Genomic DNA, 12665 nt, shown 5'->3' with positions numbered 1-12665 from the left:
GTGCACGGGGTCCCATGGAGACGGGGTCCCGATGGCCCGTGCGCATGGGGCGTGTTGGGAGCGCAAGAACACCTTCGGATCCGAGAGTTTTGTCAAAAATTCGGCCAAATTCAACGGTTGGATGGACGGAGGAGGTGGGTAAGGGGCAAATCCACTTGCCAAACACGAAATTCATGGGACCAAATCAACAAAACCTCACAAGATCCAACAAATTGCAAGAAACATTTTGGGGCTATTTTTGGTGGGGATTTTCGAATTGGGACAAAAAGCAACAAAATTAGGCTAGAAATATGAGGGGTAGGGACTCCAAGATGTGAATCAACCATGGCTCATGATACCAAGATGTTGTAGGGTGAAACCCTAGGTGATATCCTTTCACAGTTGGAGGGGGGAAAGGATGAATACAAGAGCATAAGTGAGAAATTCACTCACACAAAACTCAATTACACATCCACTCGAATAACAAACACATGAGATCCACAAGCATACAAGAACAATCCAAAGAAACAAGCACAAACATAAGGTTCTTCCAACTCCTAAGGAGATGAGGTCTTGATGATAGTCTTCTCCAAAGAGGAGGTCTTGAAATCCAGTTGGGATCCTCTCCTAAGAGGCCTTGATCCCCAACAGGAGTGGTAGAAGGAGCAAAGCTCTATCAATGTCTCACATATACTTTGCTAACCCTAAACATGGCCCTAGGTACGAAATATATAGGTAGGTGGTCGAAGGGGATGAAGTGGAGGCCCAAAACAGCATCTCTCGGCCGGCCATCCCGATGGGCACCGTGCGCACGGGGTATGTTAGGCCCATGTGCACGGGGTCCCGTGTGCATGGTACACGCCCGTGCGCACGGGGTGCTACAGCGGCCCGGGCTCGTGCACACGGGGTCCGGAGGCTGTGCACACAGGGTGGTGCGTCTCGTTTCTAGTAGCCTCTTGGGCGGCTCGTGCGCATGGGGTCTTGGGGTCCCGTTGATAGGTCTCCAACGTATCTATAATTTATGAAGTATTCATACTGTTATATTATCATTCTTGGATGTTTTACAATCATTTTATAACAACTTTATATCATTTTTTGGGACTAACCTATTGACCCAGCGCCAGTGCCAGTTGTTGTTTTTTGCTTGTTTTTTTACATCACAGGAAATCAATATCAAACAAAGTCCAAACACCGCGAAACTTTTTGTTGATTTTTATGGACCAGAAGACATCCAATGGGTCAGAGCAGCACCTGGGGTTGCCCCGAGGGGGGCACAACCCACTAGGGTGCGCCTGGGCCCCCAGGCACACTCCGGTGGGTTGTGCCCACCTCGGTGGCCTCCCACACCCCCTCTTCACCCTATAAATCATCAAATGTTCCAAAAACCCTCGCAGAGAACCTAGACCAGAAGTTCCGTCGCCGCAGGCTTCTGTAGCCACGAAAAACCAATGTAGACCCTGTTCTGGCACTCCGTCGGAGGGGGAAATCATCACCGGTGGCCATCTTCATCATCCCGGCGGCCACCACAATGAGGAGGGAGTAGTCCACCCTAGGGTCTGAGGGTTTGTACTAGTAGCTATGTGTTTAATCTCTCCCTCTCTCTCTCGTGTTCTTGAGATGTCACGATCTTGATGTATCGCGGGCTTTGTTAGTATAGTCGGATCATATGGTGTTTCCCCCTCTCTATCTTGTGTTGAATTGAGTTTTCCCTTTGGGATTTCATTTTATCGGATTGAATACTTTTATGGATTTGAGAACACTTGATGTATGTCTTGCTATGAATACCCGTGGTGACAATGGGGTATTGTATTGATTCACTTGATATGTGTCTTGGCACTCAACTCGCGGATTCCCGAGGTAAAATTGGGGTAATCTATGCATAGGGGTTGATGCACGTTCTCGTCTTTGTTTCTCCGGTAGAAATCTTGGGGCACTCTTTGAGGTTCTTTGTGTTGGAATGAGTATTATGAATCTGAAATTGTTTGATGCATATCGCATAATCAACTCACGTATACTCGCGGTGACATTGGAGTATGTAGGTGACATTAGAGTTGGTTGACGTGTATCATATGGTGTTATTTTAGTACGAACTCTTGGTTAGATTGATTGGAAAGAATATCTTTGTGTTACTTTAGTACATACTCTAGGATAGATTGATCGGAAGAATAGCTTTGAGGTGGTTTCGTACCCTACAAACAATTTCTTCTTATGTTCTCCGCTAGATAGGAACTTTGGAGTGATTCTTCATCACACTTTGAGGATGGTTATATGATCCAATTATATTAGCATTGTTGAGAGATTGCACTAGCGAAAGTACATACCCTAGGCCTCATTTTCAAGCATTGCAATATCGTTCGTGCTCCGTTTTATCAATTGCTACCTTGCTGTTTTTTGTTGTTCTTATTACAAAAACCAATATCTAATATCATTACTATGCTTTTATCACCATCTCTTCGCCGAACTAGTGCACCTATACAAATTTCCATAGTATTTGGTGTGTTGGGGACACAAGAGACTTTTTGTTATTTGGTTGCAGAGTTGTTTAAGAGAGACCATCTTCATCCTACGCCTCCCACGGACTGATAAACCTTAGGTCATCCACTTGAGGAAAATTTGCTACTGTCCTACAAAACTTTGCGCTTGGAGGCCCAACACGAGTCTACAAAAACAAGTTGTGTAGTAGACATCACCCGTGCGCACGGAGTCGCCTGGAAGGTGTAGTCTTGCTCCTCTTGGACTCCTTCCTCCTCCTCGAGGTCTTGGGGTGCTTCTCCTCCTCCTTTGGGGTGCTCCTTAGCTGCTTGGTGGTGTTGGTCTTCGTACCTAATGGCACATATCATATTTTGGTGAGGTAGCAACAAAGTTCCATCCATATCCATATTGATCTCGAGTAGGAGTGAGTTTACCTCGGTTTCAATGGCGCATGCTCGAGCTCTTGTCATGGGCCCACGTGGTGCTTGATGTGTTGGTGTCGGGTCCATGGGAATGATGGAAAGATGCTCCACATCACTATGACTAGAGGATTGTGAAAGATCACTAGCAGAAGCAAGACTTGAGCACCAGAGGCACATATTATAACTTGGCGATGTAAGTTGAATAGAACCTACGCCAAGCAAAAAGTCAAACCACGGGGTGCATCCGTTTTCTTGCTTTGTTTGGGCCAAGGTCAATGTTAAAAGGTGTCTTCGATATGTCCATGTGTGCGAGTACTGCACATGTTGATGTGCATGATCTCTATAATAAAATCTTGTGGAGGTTTGATAGATTCTACAGAATTGCACGACAATAGAGGTGGTTGAACTTTAAGGGTGAAGAGGTCTCCATCTAATTTTGCACATTCATTTACTGTTGCATGAGACCGATGCATCTATGTGCATCATCTTTTACCCGTTTTCTCTTCTGACATGTATATGCTCGTAAATTTGAGGAAGGAAGCGTTGAGACTGATGCGTGTGGGTGTGCTAGTTGGCACTATCCTAACTAGTGTGTCAAATGCCTAGACAAAGCCATGTGTAGTCTTTCACCCCCACCCCCATCCTAGCAAATCTCATCTAACTCCGCCACTAATTGTCTTCGAGTAAGTCATACATAATGTGTATTTGGCATTTTTAGGGACTTGTTCCTCCTGTTGAAGGACCAACATGTCAGCAAAGTATATATTTGAAGGAAATATGCCCTAGAGGCAATAATAAAGTTATTATTTATTTCCTTATAATCATGATAAATGTTTATTATTCATGCTAGAATTGTATTTACCGGAAACATAATACATGTGTGAATACATAGACAAACAGAGTGTCACTAGTATGCCTCTACTTGACTAGCTCGTTAATCAAAGATGGTTATGTTTCCTAACCATGAACAATGAGTTGTTATTTGATTAACGAGGTCACATCATTAGTAGAATGATCTGATTGACATGACCCATTCCATTAGCTTAGCACCCGATCGTTTAGTATGTTGCTATTGCTTTCTTCATGACTTATACATGTTCCTATGACTATGAGATTATGCAACTCCCGTTTACCGGAGGAACACTTTGGGTACTACCAAACGTCACAACGTAACTGGGTGATTATAAAGGAGTACTACAGGTGTCTCCAATGGTCGATGTTGGGTTGGCGTATTTCGAGATTAGGATTTGTCACTCCGATTGTTGGAGAGGTATCTCTGGGCCCTCTCGGTAATACACATCATATAAGCCTTGCAAGCATTACAACTAATATGTTAGTTGTGAGATGATGTATTACGGAACGAGTAAAGAGACTTGCCGGTAACGAGATTGAACTAGGTATTGGATACCGACGATCGAATCTCGGGCAAGTAACATACCGATGACAAAGGGAACAACGTATGTTGTTATGCGGTCTGACCGATAAAGATCTTCGTAGAATATGTAGGAGCCAATATGGGCATCCAGGTCCCGCTATTGGTTATTGACCAGAGACGTGTCTCGGTCATGTCTACATTGTTCTCGAACCCGTAGGGTCCGCACGCTTAAGGTTACGATGACAGTTATATTATGAGTTTATGCATTTTGATGTACCGAAGGTTGTTCGGAGTCCCGGATGTGATCACGGACATGACGAGGAGTCTCGAAATGGTCGAGACATAAAGATTGATATATTGGAAGTCTATGTTTGGACATCGGAAGTGTTCCGGGTGAAATCGGGATTTTACCGGGTTACCGGGAGGTTACCGGAACCCCCCGGGAGCCATATGGGCCATCATGGGCCTTAGTGGAAAGGAGAAAGGGGCAGCCCAAGGGGGCTGCGCGCCTCCCCCCTTCCCCTAGTCCTATTAGGACTAGGAGAGGTGGCCGGCCACCCCTCTCCCTCTTTCCCCCTTGGGAATCCTAGTTGGAATAGGATTGGGGGGGGAGTCCTACTCCCGGTAGGAGTAGGACTCCTCCTGCGCCTCTCCCTCTTGGCCGGCGCACCCTCCCCCCTTGGCTCCTTTATATACGGAGGCAGGGGCACCTCTAAACACACAAGTTGACACAAGTTGATCCACGTGATCGATTCCTTAGCCGTGTGCGGTGCCCCCTGCCACCATATTCCTCGATAATACTGTAACGGAGTTTAGGCGAAGCCCTGCTGCTGTAGTTCATCAAGATCGTCACCACGCCGTCGTGCTGACGGAACTCTTCCCCGACACTTTGCTGGATCGGAGTCCGGGGATCGTCATCGAGCTGAACGTGTGCTCGAACTCGGAGGTGCCGTAGTTTCGGTGCTTGATCGGTTGGATCGTGAAGACGTACGACTACTTCCTCTACGTCGTGTCATCGCTTCCGCAGTCGGTCTGTGTAGGGTACGTAGACAATACTCTTCCCCTCGTTGCTATGCATCACATGATCTTGCGTGTGCGTAGGAAATTTTTTGAAATTACTACGAAACCCAACAGTGGTATCAGAGCCTAGGTTATTGATGTTGATGTTATATGCACGAGTAGAACACAAGTAAGTTGTGGACGATACAAGTCATACTGCCTACCAGCATGTCATATTTTGGTTCGGCGGTATTGTTGGACGAGACGACCCGGACCAACCTTACGCGTACGCTTACGCGAGACCGGTTCCCTCGACGTGCTTTGCACAGAGATGGCTTGCGGGCGACTGCCTCTCCAACTTTAGTTGAACCAAGTATGGCTACGCCCGGTCCTTGCGAAGGTTAAAACGGAGTCTATTTGACAAACTATCGTTGTGGTTTTGATGCGTAGGTGAGATTGGTTCTTACTTAAGCCCGTAGCAGCCACGTAAAAACATGCAACAACAAAGTAGAGGACGTCTAACTTGTTTTTGCAGGGCATGTTGTGATGTGATATGGTCAAGGCATGATGCTGAATTTTATTGTATGAGATGATCATGTTTTGTAAACAAGTTATCGGCAACTGGCAGGAGCCATATGGTTGTCGCTTTATTGTATGCAATGCAATCGCGATGTAATGCTTTACTTTATTACTAAACGGTAGCGATAGTCGTGGAAGCATAAGATTGGCGAGACGACAACGATGCTACGATGGAGATCAAGGTGTCGCGCCGGTGACGATGGTGATCATGACGGTGCTTCGGAGATGGAGATCACAAGCACAAGATGATGATGGCCATATCATATCACTTATATTGATTGCATGTGATGTTTATCTTTTTATGCATCTTATCTTGCTTTGATTGACGGTAGCATTATAAGATGATCTCTCACTAAATTATCAAGAAGTGTTCTCCCTGAGTATGCACCGTTGCAAAAGTTCGTCGTGCCCAGACACCACGTGATGATCGGGTGTGATAAGCTCTACGTCCATCTACAACGGGTGCAAGCCAGTTTTGCACACGCAGAATACTCAGGTTAAACTTGACGAGCCTAGCATATGCAGATATGGCCTCGGAACACGGAGACCGAAAGGTCGAGCGTGAATCATATAGTAGATATGATCAACATAACGATGTTCACCATTGAAAACTACTCCATCTCACGTGATGATCGGTTATGGTTTAGTTGATTTGGATCACGTGATCACTTAGAGGATTAGAGGGATGTCTATCTAAGTGGGAGTTCTTTAGTAATATGATTAATTGAACTTAAAATTTATCATGAACTTAGTCCCTGATAGTATCTTGCTTGTTTATGTTGATTGTAGATAGATGGCTCGTGCTGTTGTTCCGTTAAATTTTAATGCGTTCCTTGAGAAAGCAAAGTTGAAAGATGATGGTAGCAATTACACGGACTGGGTCCGTAACTTGAGGATTATCCTCATTGCTGCACAGAAGAATTACGTCCTGGAAGCACCGCTGGGTGCCAGGCCTGCTGCTGGAGCAACGCCAGATGTTATGAACGTCTGGCAGAGCAAAGCTGATGAAACTCAATAGTTCAGTGTGCCATGCTTTACGGCTTAGAATCGGGACTTCAACGACGTTTTGAACGTCATGGAGCATATGAGATGTTCCAGGAGTTGAAGTTAATATTTCAAGCAAATGCCCGGATTGAGAGATATGAAGTCTCCAATAAGTTCTATAGCTGCAAGATGGAGGAGAACAGTTCTGTCAGTGAGCATATACTCAAAATGTCTGGGTATAATAATCACTTGATTCAATTGGGAGTTAATCTTCCGGATGATTGCGTCATCGACAGAATTCTCCAACCACTGCCACCAAGCTACAAGAGCTTCGTGATGAACTATAATATGCAAGGGATGAACAAGACTATTCCCGAGCTCTTCGCAATGCTGAAAGCTGCGGAGGTAGAAATCAAAAAGGAGCATCAAATGTTGATGGTTAACAAAACCACTAGTTTCAAGAAAAAGGGCAAAGGAAAGAAGAAAGGGAACTTCAAGAAGAACAGCAAGCCAGTTGCTGCTCAATATAAGAAACCCAAGTCTGGACCTAAGCCTGAAACTGAGTGCTTCTACTGCAAGCAGACTGGTCACTGGAAGCGGAACTGCCCCAAGTATTTGGCGGATAAGAAGGATGGCAAGGTGAACAAAGGTATATATGATATACATGTTATTGATGTGTACCTTACTAGAGCTCGCAGTAGCACCTGGGTATTTGATACTGGTTCTGTTGCTAATATTTGCAACTCGAAACAGGGACTACAGAATAAGCGGGCACTGGCAAAGGACGAGGTGACAATGCGCGTGGGAAACGGTTCCAAAGTCGATGTGATCGCGGTCGGCACGCTACCTCTACATCTACCTTCGGGATTAATATTAGACCTAAATAATTGTTATTTGGTGCCAGCGTTGAGCATGAACATTATATCTGGATCTTGTTTAATGCGAGACGATTATTCATTTAAATCAGAGAATAATGGATGTTCTATTTATATGAATAATATCTTTTATGGTCATGCACCCTTGAAGAGTGGTCTATTCTTACTGAATCTCGATAGTAGTAATACACATATTCATAATGTTAAAACCAAAAGATGCAGAGTTGATAATGAAAGTGCAACTTATTTGTGGCACTGTCGTTTAGGTCATATCGGTATAAAGCGCATGAAGAAACTCCATACCGATGGACTTTTGGAACCACTTGATTATGAATCACTTGGTACTTGCGAACCGTGCCTCATGGGCAAGATGACTAAAACACCGTTCTCCGGTACTATGGAGAGAGCAACAGATTTGTTGGAAATCATACATACCAATGTATGTGGCCCGATGAATATTGAGGCTCGTGGCGGATATCGTTATTTTCTCACCTTCACAGATGATTTGAGCAGATATGGATATATCTACTTAATGAAGCATAAGTCTGAAACATTTGAAAAGTTCAAAGAATTTCAGAGTGAAGTTGAAAATCATCGTAACAAGAAAATAAAGTTTCTACGATCTGATCGTGGAGGAGAATATTTGAGTTACGAGTTTGGTGTACATTTGAAAAACTGTGGAATAGTTTCACAACTCACGCCACCCGGAACACCACAGCGCAATGGTGTGTCCGAACGTCGTAATCGTACTTTACTAGATATGGTGCGATCTATGATGTCTCTTACAGATTTACCGCTATCATTTTGGGGTTATGCTTTAGAGACGGCCGCATTCACGTTAAATAGGGCACCATCAAAATCCGTTGAGACGACGCCTTATGAACTATGGTTTGGCAAGAAACCAAAGTTGTCGTTTCTTAAAGTTTGGGGCTGCGATGCTTATGTGAAAAAGCTTCAACCTGATAAGCTCAAACCCAAATCGGAGAAATGTGTATTCATAGGATACCCAAAGGAAACTGTTGGGTACACCTTCTATCACAGATCCGAAGGCAAAACATTCGTTGCTAAGAATGGATCATTTCTAGAGAAGGAGTTTCTCTCGAAAGAAGTGAGTGGGAGGAAAGTAGAACTTGACGAGGTAACTGTACCTGCTCCCTTACTGGAGAGTAGTTCATCACAGAAAACTGTTTCAGTGACACCTACACCGGTTAGTGAGGAAGCCAATGATAATGATCATGAAACTTCAGATCAAGATACTACTGAACCACGTAGATCAACCAGAGTAAGATCCGCGCCAGAGTGGTACGGAAATCCTGTTCTGGAAGTCATGCTACTAGATCATGATGAACCTACGAACTATGAAGAAGCGATGGTGAGCCCAGATTCCGCAAAGTGGCTTGAAGCCATGAAATCTGAGATAGGATCCATGTATGAGAACAAAGTATGGACTTTGGTTGACTTGCCCGATGATCGGCAAGCAATTGAGAATAAATGGATCTTTAAGAAGAAGACTGACGCTGATGGTAATGTTACTGTCTACAAAGCTCGACTTGTCGCAAAAGGTTTTCGACAAGTTCAAGGGATTGACTACGATGAGACCTTCTCACCCGTAGCGATGCTTAAGTCCGTCCGAATCATGTTAGCGATTGCCGCATTTTATGATTATGAAATTTGGCAAATGGATGTCAAAACTGCATTCCTGAATGGATTTCTGGAAGAAGAGTTGTATATGATGCAACCGGAAGGTTTTGTCGATCCAAAGGAAGCTAACAAAGTGTGCAAGCTCCAGCGATCCATTTATGGACTGGTGCAAGCCTCTCGGAGTTGGAATAAACGTTTTGATAGTGTGATCAAAGCATTTGGTTTTATACAGACTTTCGGAGAAGCCTGTATTTACAAGAAAGTGAGTGGGAGCTCTGTAGCATTTCTGATATTATATGTGGATGACATATTACTGATTGGAAATGATATAGAATTTCTGGATAGCATAAAGGGATACTTGAATAAAAGTTTTTCAATGAAAGACCTCGGTGAAGCTGCTTACATATTAGGCATTAAGATCTATAGAGATAGATCAAGACGCTTAATTGGACTTTCACAAAGCACATACCTTGACAAAATATTGAAGAAGTTCAAAATGGATCAAGCAAAGAAAGGGTTTTTGCCTGTGTTACAAGGTGTGAAATTGAGTAAGACTCAATGCCCGACCACTGCAGAAGATAGAGAGAATATGAAAGATGTTCCCTATGCATCTGCCATAGGCTCTATCATGTATGCAATGCTGTGTACCAGACCTGATGTGTGCCTTGCTATAAGTTTAGCAGGGAGGTACCAAAGTAATCCAGGAGTGGATCACTGGACAGCGGTCAAGAACATCCTGAAATACCTGAAAAAGGACTAAGGATATGTTTCTCGTATATGGAGGTGACAAAGAGCTCACCGTAAAAGGTTACGTTGATGCAAGCTTTGACACTGATCCGGACGATTCTAAATCGCAAACCGGATACGTGTTTACATTAAACGGTGGAGCTGTCAGTTGGTGCAGTTCTAAACAAAGCGTCGTAGCGGGATCTACATGTGAAGCGGAATACATAGCTGCTTCGGAAGCAGCAAATGAAGGAGTCTGGATGAAGGAGTTCATATCCGATCTAGGTGTCATACCTAGTGCATCGGGTCCAATGAAAATCTTTTGTGACAATACTGGTGCAATTGCCTTAGCAAAGGAATCCAGATTTCACAAAAGGACCAAACACATCAAGAGACGCTTCAACTCCATCCGGGATCTAGTCCAGGTGGGAGACATAGAGATTTGCAAGATACATATGGATCTGAATGTTCCAGACCCGTTGACTAAGCCTCTTCCACGAGCAAAACATGATCAGCACCAAGGCTCCATGGGTGTTAGAATCATTACAGTGTAATCTAGATTATTGACTCTAGTGCAAGTGGGAGACTGAAGGAAATATGCCCTAGAGGCAATAATAAAGTTATTATTTATTTCCTTATAATCATGATAAATGTTTATTATTCATGCTAGAATTGTATTTACCGGAAACATAATACATGTGTGAATACATAGACAAACAGAGTGTCACTAGTATGCCTCTACTTGACTAGCTCGTTAATCAAAGATGGTTATGTTTCCTAACCATGAACAATGAGTTGTTATTTGATTAACGAGGTCACATCATTAGTAGAATGATCTGATTGACATGACCCATTCCATTAGCTTAGCACCCGATCGTTTAGTATGTTGCTATTGCTTTCTTCATGACTTATACATGTTCCTATGACTATGAGACTATGCAACTCCCGTTTACCAGAGGAACACTTTGGGTACTACCAAACGTCACAACATAACTGGGTGATTATAAAGGAGTACTACAGGTGTCTCCAATGGTCGATGTTGGGTTGGCGTATTTCGAGATTAGGATTTGTCACTCCGATTGTTGGAGAGGTATCTCTGGGCCCTCTCGGTAATACACATCATATAAGCCTTGCAAGCATTACAACTAATATGTTAGTTGTGAGATGATGTATTACGGAACGAGTAAAGAGACTTGCCGGTAACGAGATTGAACTAGGTATTGGATACCGACGATCGAATCTCGGGCAAGTAACATACCGATGACAAAGGGAACAACGTATGTTGTTATGCGGTCTGACCGATAAAGATCTTCGTAGAATATGTAGGAGCCAATATGGGCATCCAGGTCCCGCTATTGGTTATTGACCAGAGACGTGTCTCGGTCATGTCTACATTGTTCTCGAACCCGTAGGGTCCGCACGCTTAAGGTTACGATGACAGTTATATTATGAGTTTATGCATTTTGATGTACCGAAGGTTGTTCGGAGTCCCGGATGTGATCACGGACATGACGAGGAGTCTCGAAATGGTCGAGACATAAAGATTGATATATTGGAAGTCTATGTTTGGACATCGGAAGTGTTCCGGGTGAAATCGGGATTTTACCGGGTTACCGGGAGGTTACCGGAACCCCCCGGGAGCCATATGGGCCATCATGGGCCTTAGTGGAAAGGAGAAAGGGGCAGCCCAAGGGGGCTGCGCGCCTCCCCCCTTCCCCTAGTCCTATTAGGACTAGGAGAGGTGGCCGGCCACCCCTCTCCCTCTTTCCCCCTTGGGAATCCTAGTTGGAATAGGATTGGGGGGGGGGGAGTCCTACTCCCGGTAGGAGTAGGACTCCTCCTGCGCCTCTCCCTCTTGGCCGGCGCACCCTCCCCCCTTGGCTCCTTTATATACGGAGGCAGGGGCACCTCTAAACACACAAGTTGACACAAGTTGATCCACGTGATCGATTCCTTAGCCGTGTGCGGTGCCCCCTGCCACCATATTCCTCGATAATACTGTAGCGGAGTTTAGGCGAAGCCCTGCTGCTGTAGTTCATCAAGATCGTCACCACGCCGTCGTGCTGACGGAACTCTTCCCCGACACTTTGCTGGATCGGAGTCCGGGGATCGTCATCGAGCTGAACGTGTGCTCGAACTCGGAGGTGCCGTAGTTTCGGTGCTTGATCGGTTGGATCGTGAAGACGTACGACTACTTCCTCTACGTCGTGTCATCGCTTCCGCAGTCGGTCTGCGTAGGGTACGTAGACAATACTCTTCCCCTCGTTGCTATGCATCACATGATCTTGCGTGTGCGTAGGAATTTTTTTGAAATTACTACGAAACCCAACAATATTTTCTCAAAACAATGTTGTGTTGCACCCTACTTCTAAAGGATCTCACAAACAATCAGCATAACACACACCATTTTCTATTTGCCAACAACATGTTTCCTCCTCCTCATGAGGCGACTCGCGGACGATTAGGTTACCCCCTCACCTCGTCAGCACCGTCCCTTGTTTGCCCTGCTTTTGATGGACTTTGGGTCGCGGAGGTGTCATAGGCCTCACTCCCCCATCACATACGGGAGGGATCCCCACTCGTGTTCTTGTTAGGTCCGACGTCTTGAATGAG

Source organism: Triticum aestivum, chromosome 3B (assembly GCF_018294505.1).
Source record: "Triticum aestivum cultivar Chinese Spring chromosome 3B, IWGSC CS RefSeq v2.1, whole genome shotgun sequence".
NCBI classification, from domain to species: Eukaryota; Viridiplantae; Streptophyta; class Magnoliopsida; order Poales; family Poaceae; genus Triticum; species Triticum aestivum.
Note: the sequence above shows the minus strand (reverse complement) of the source record.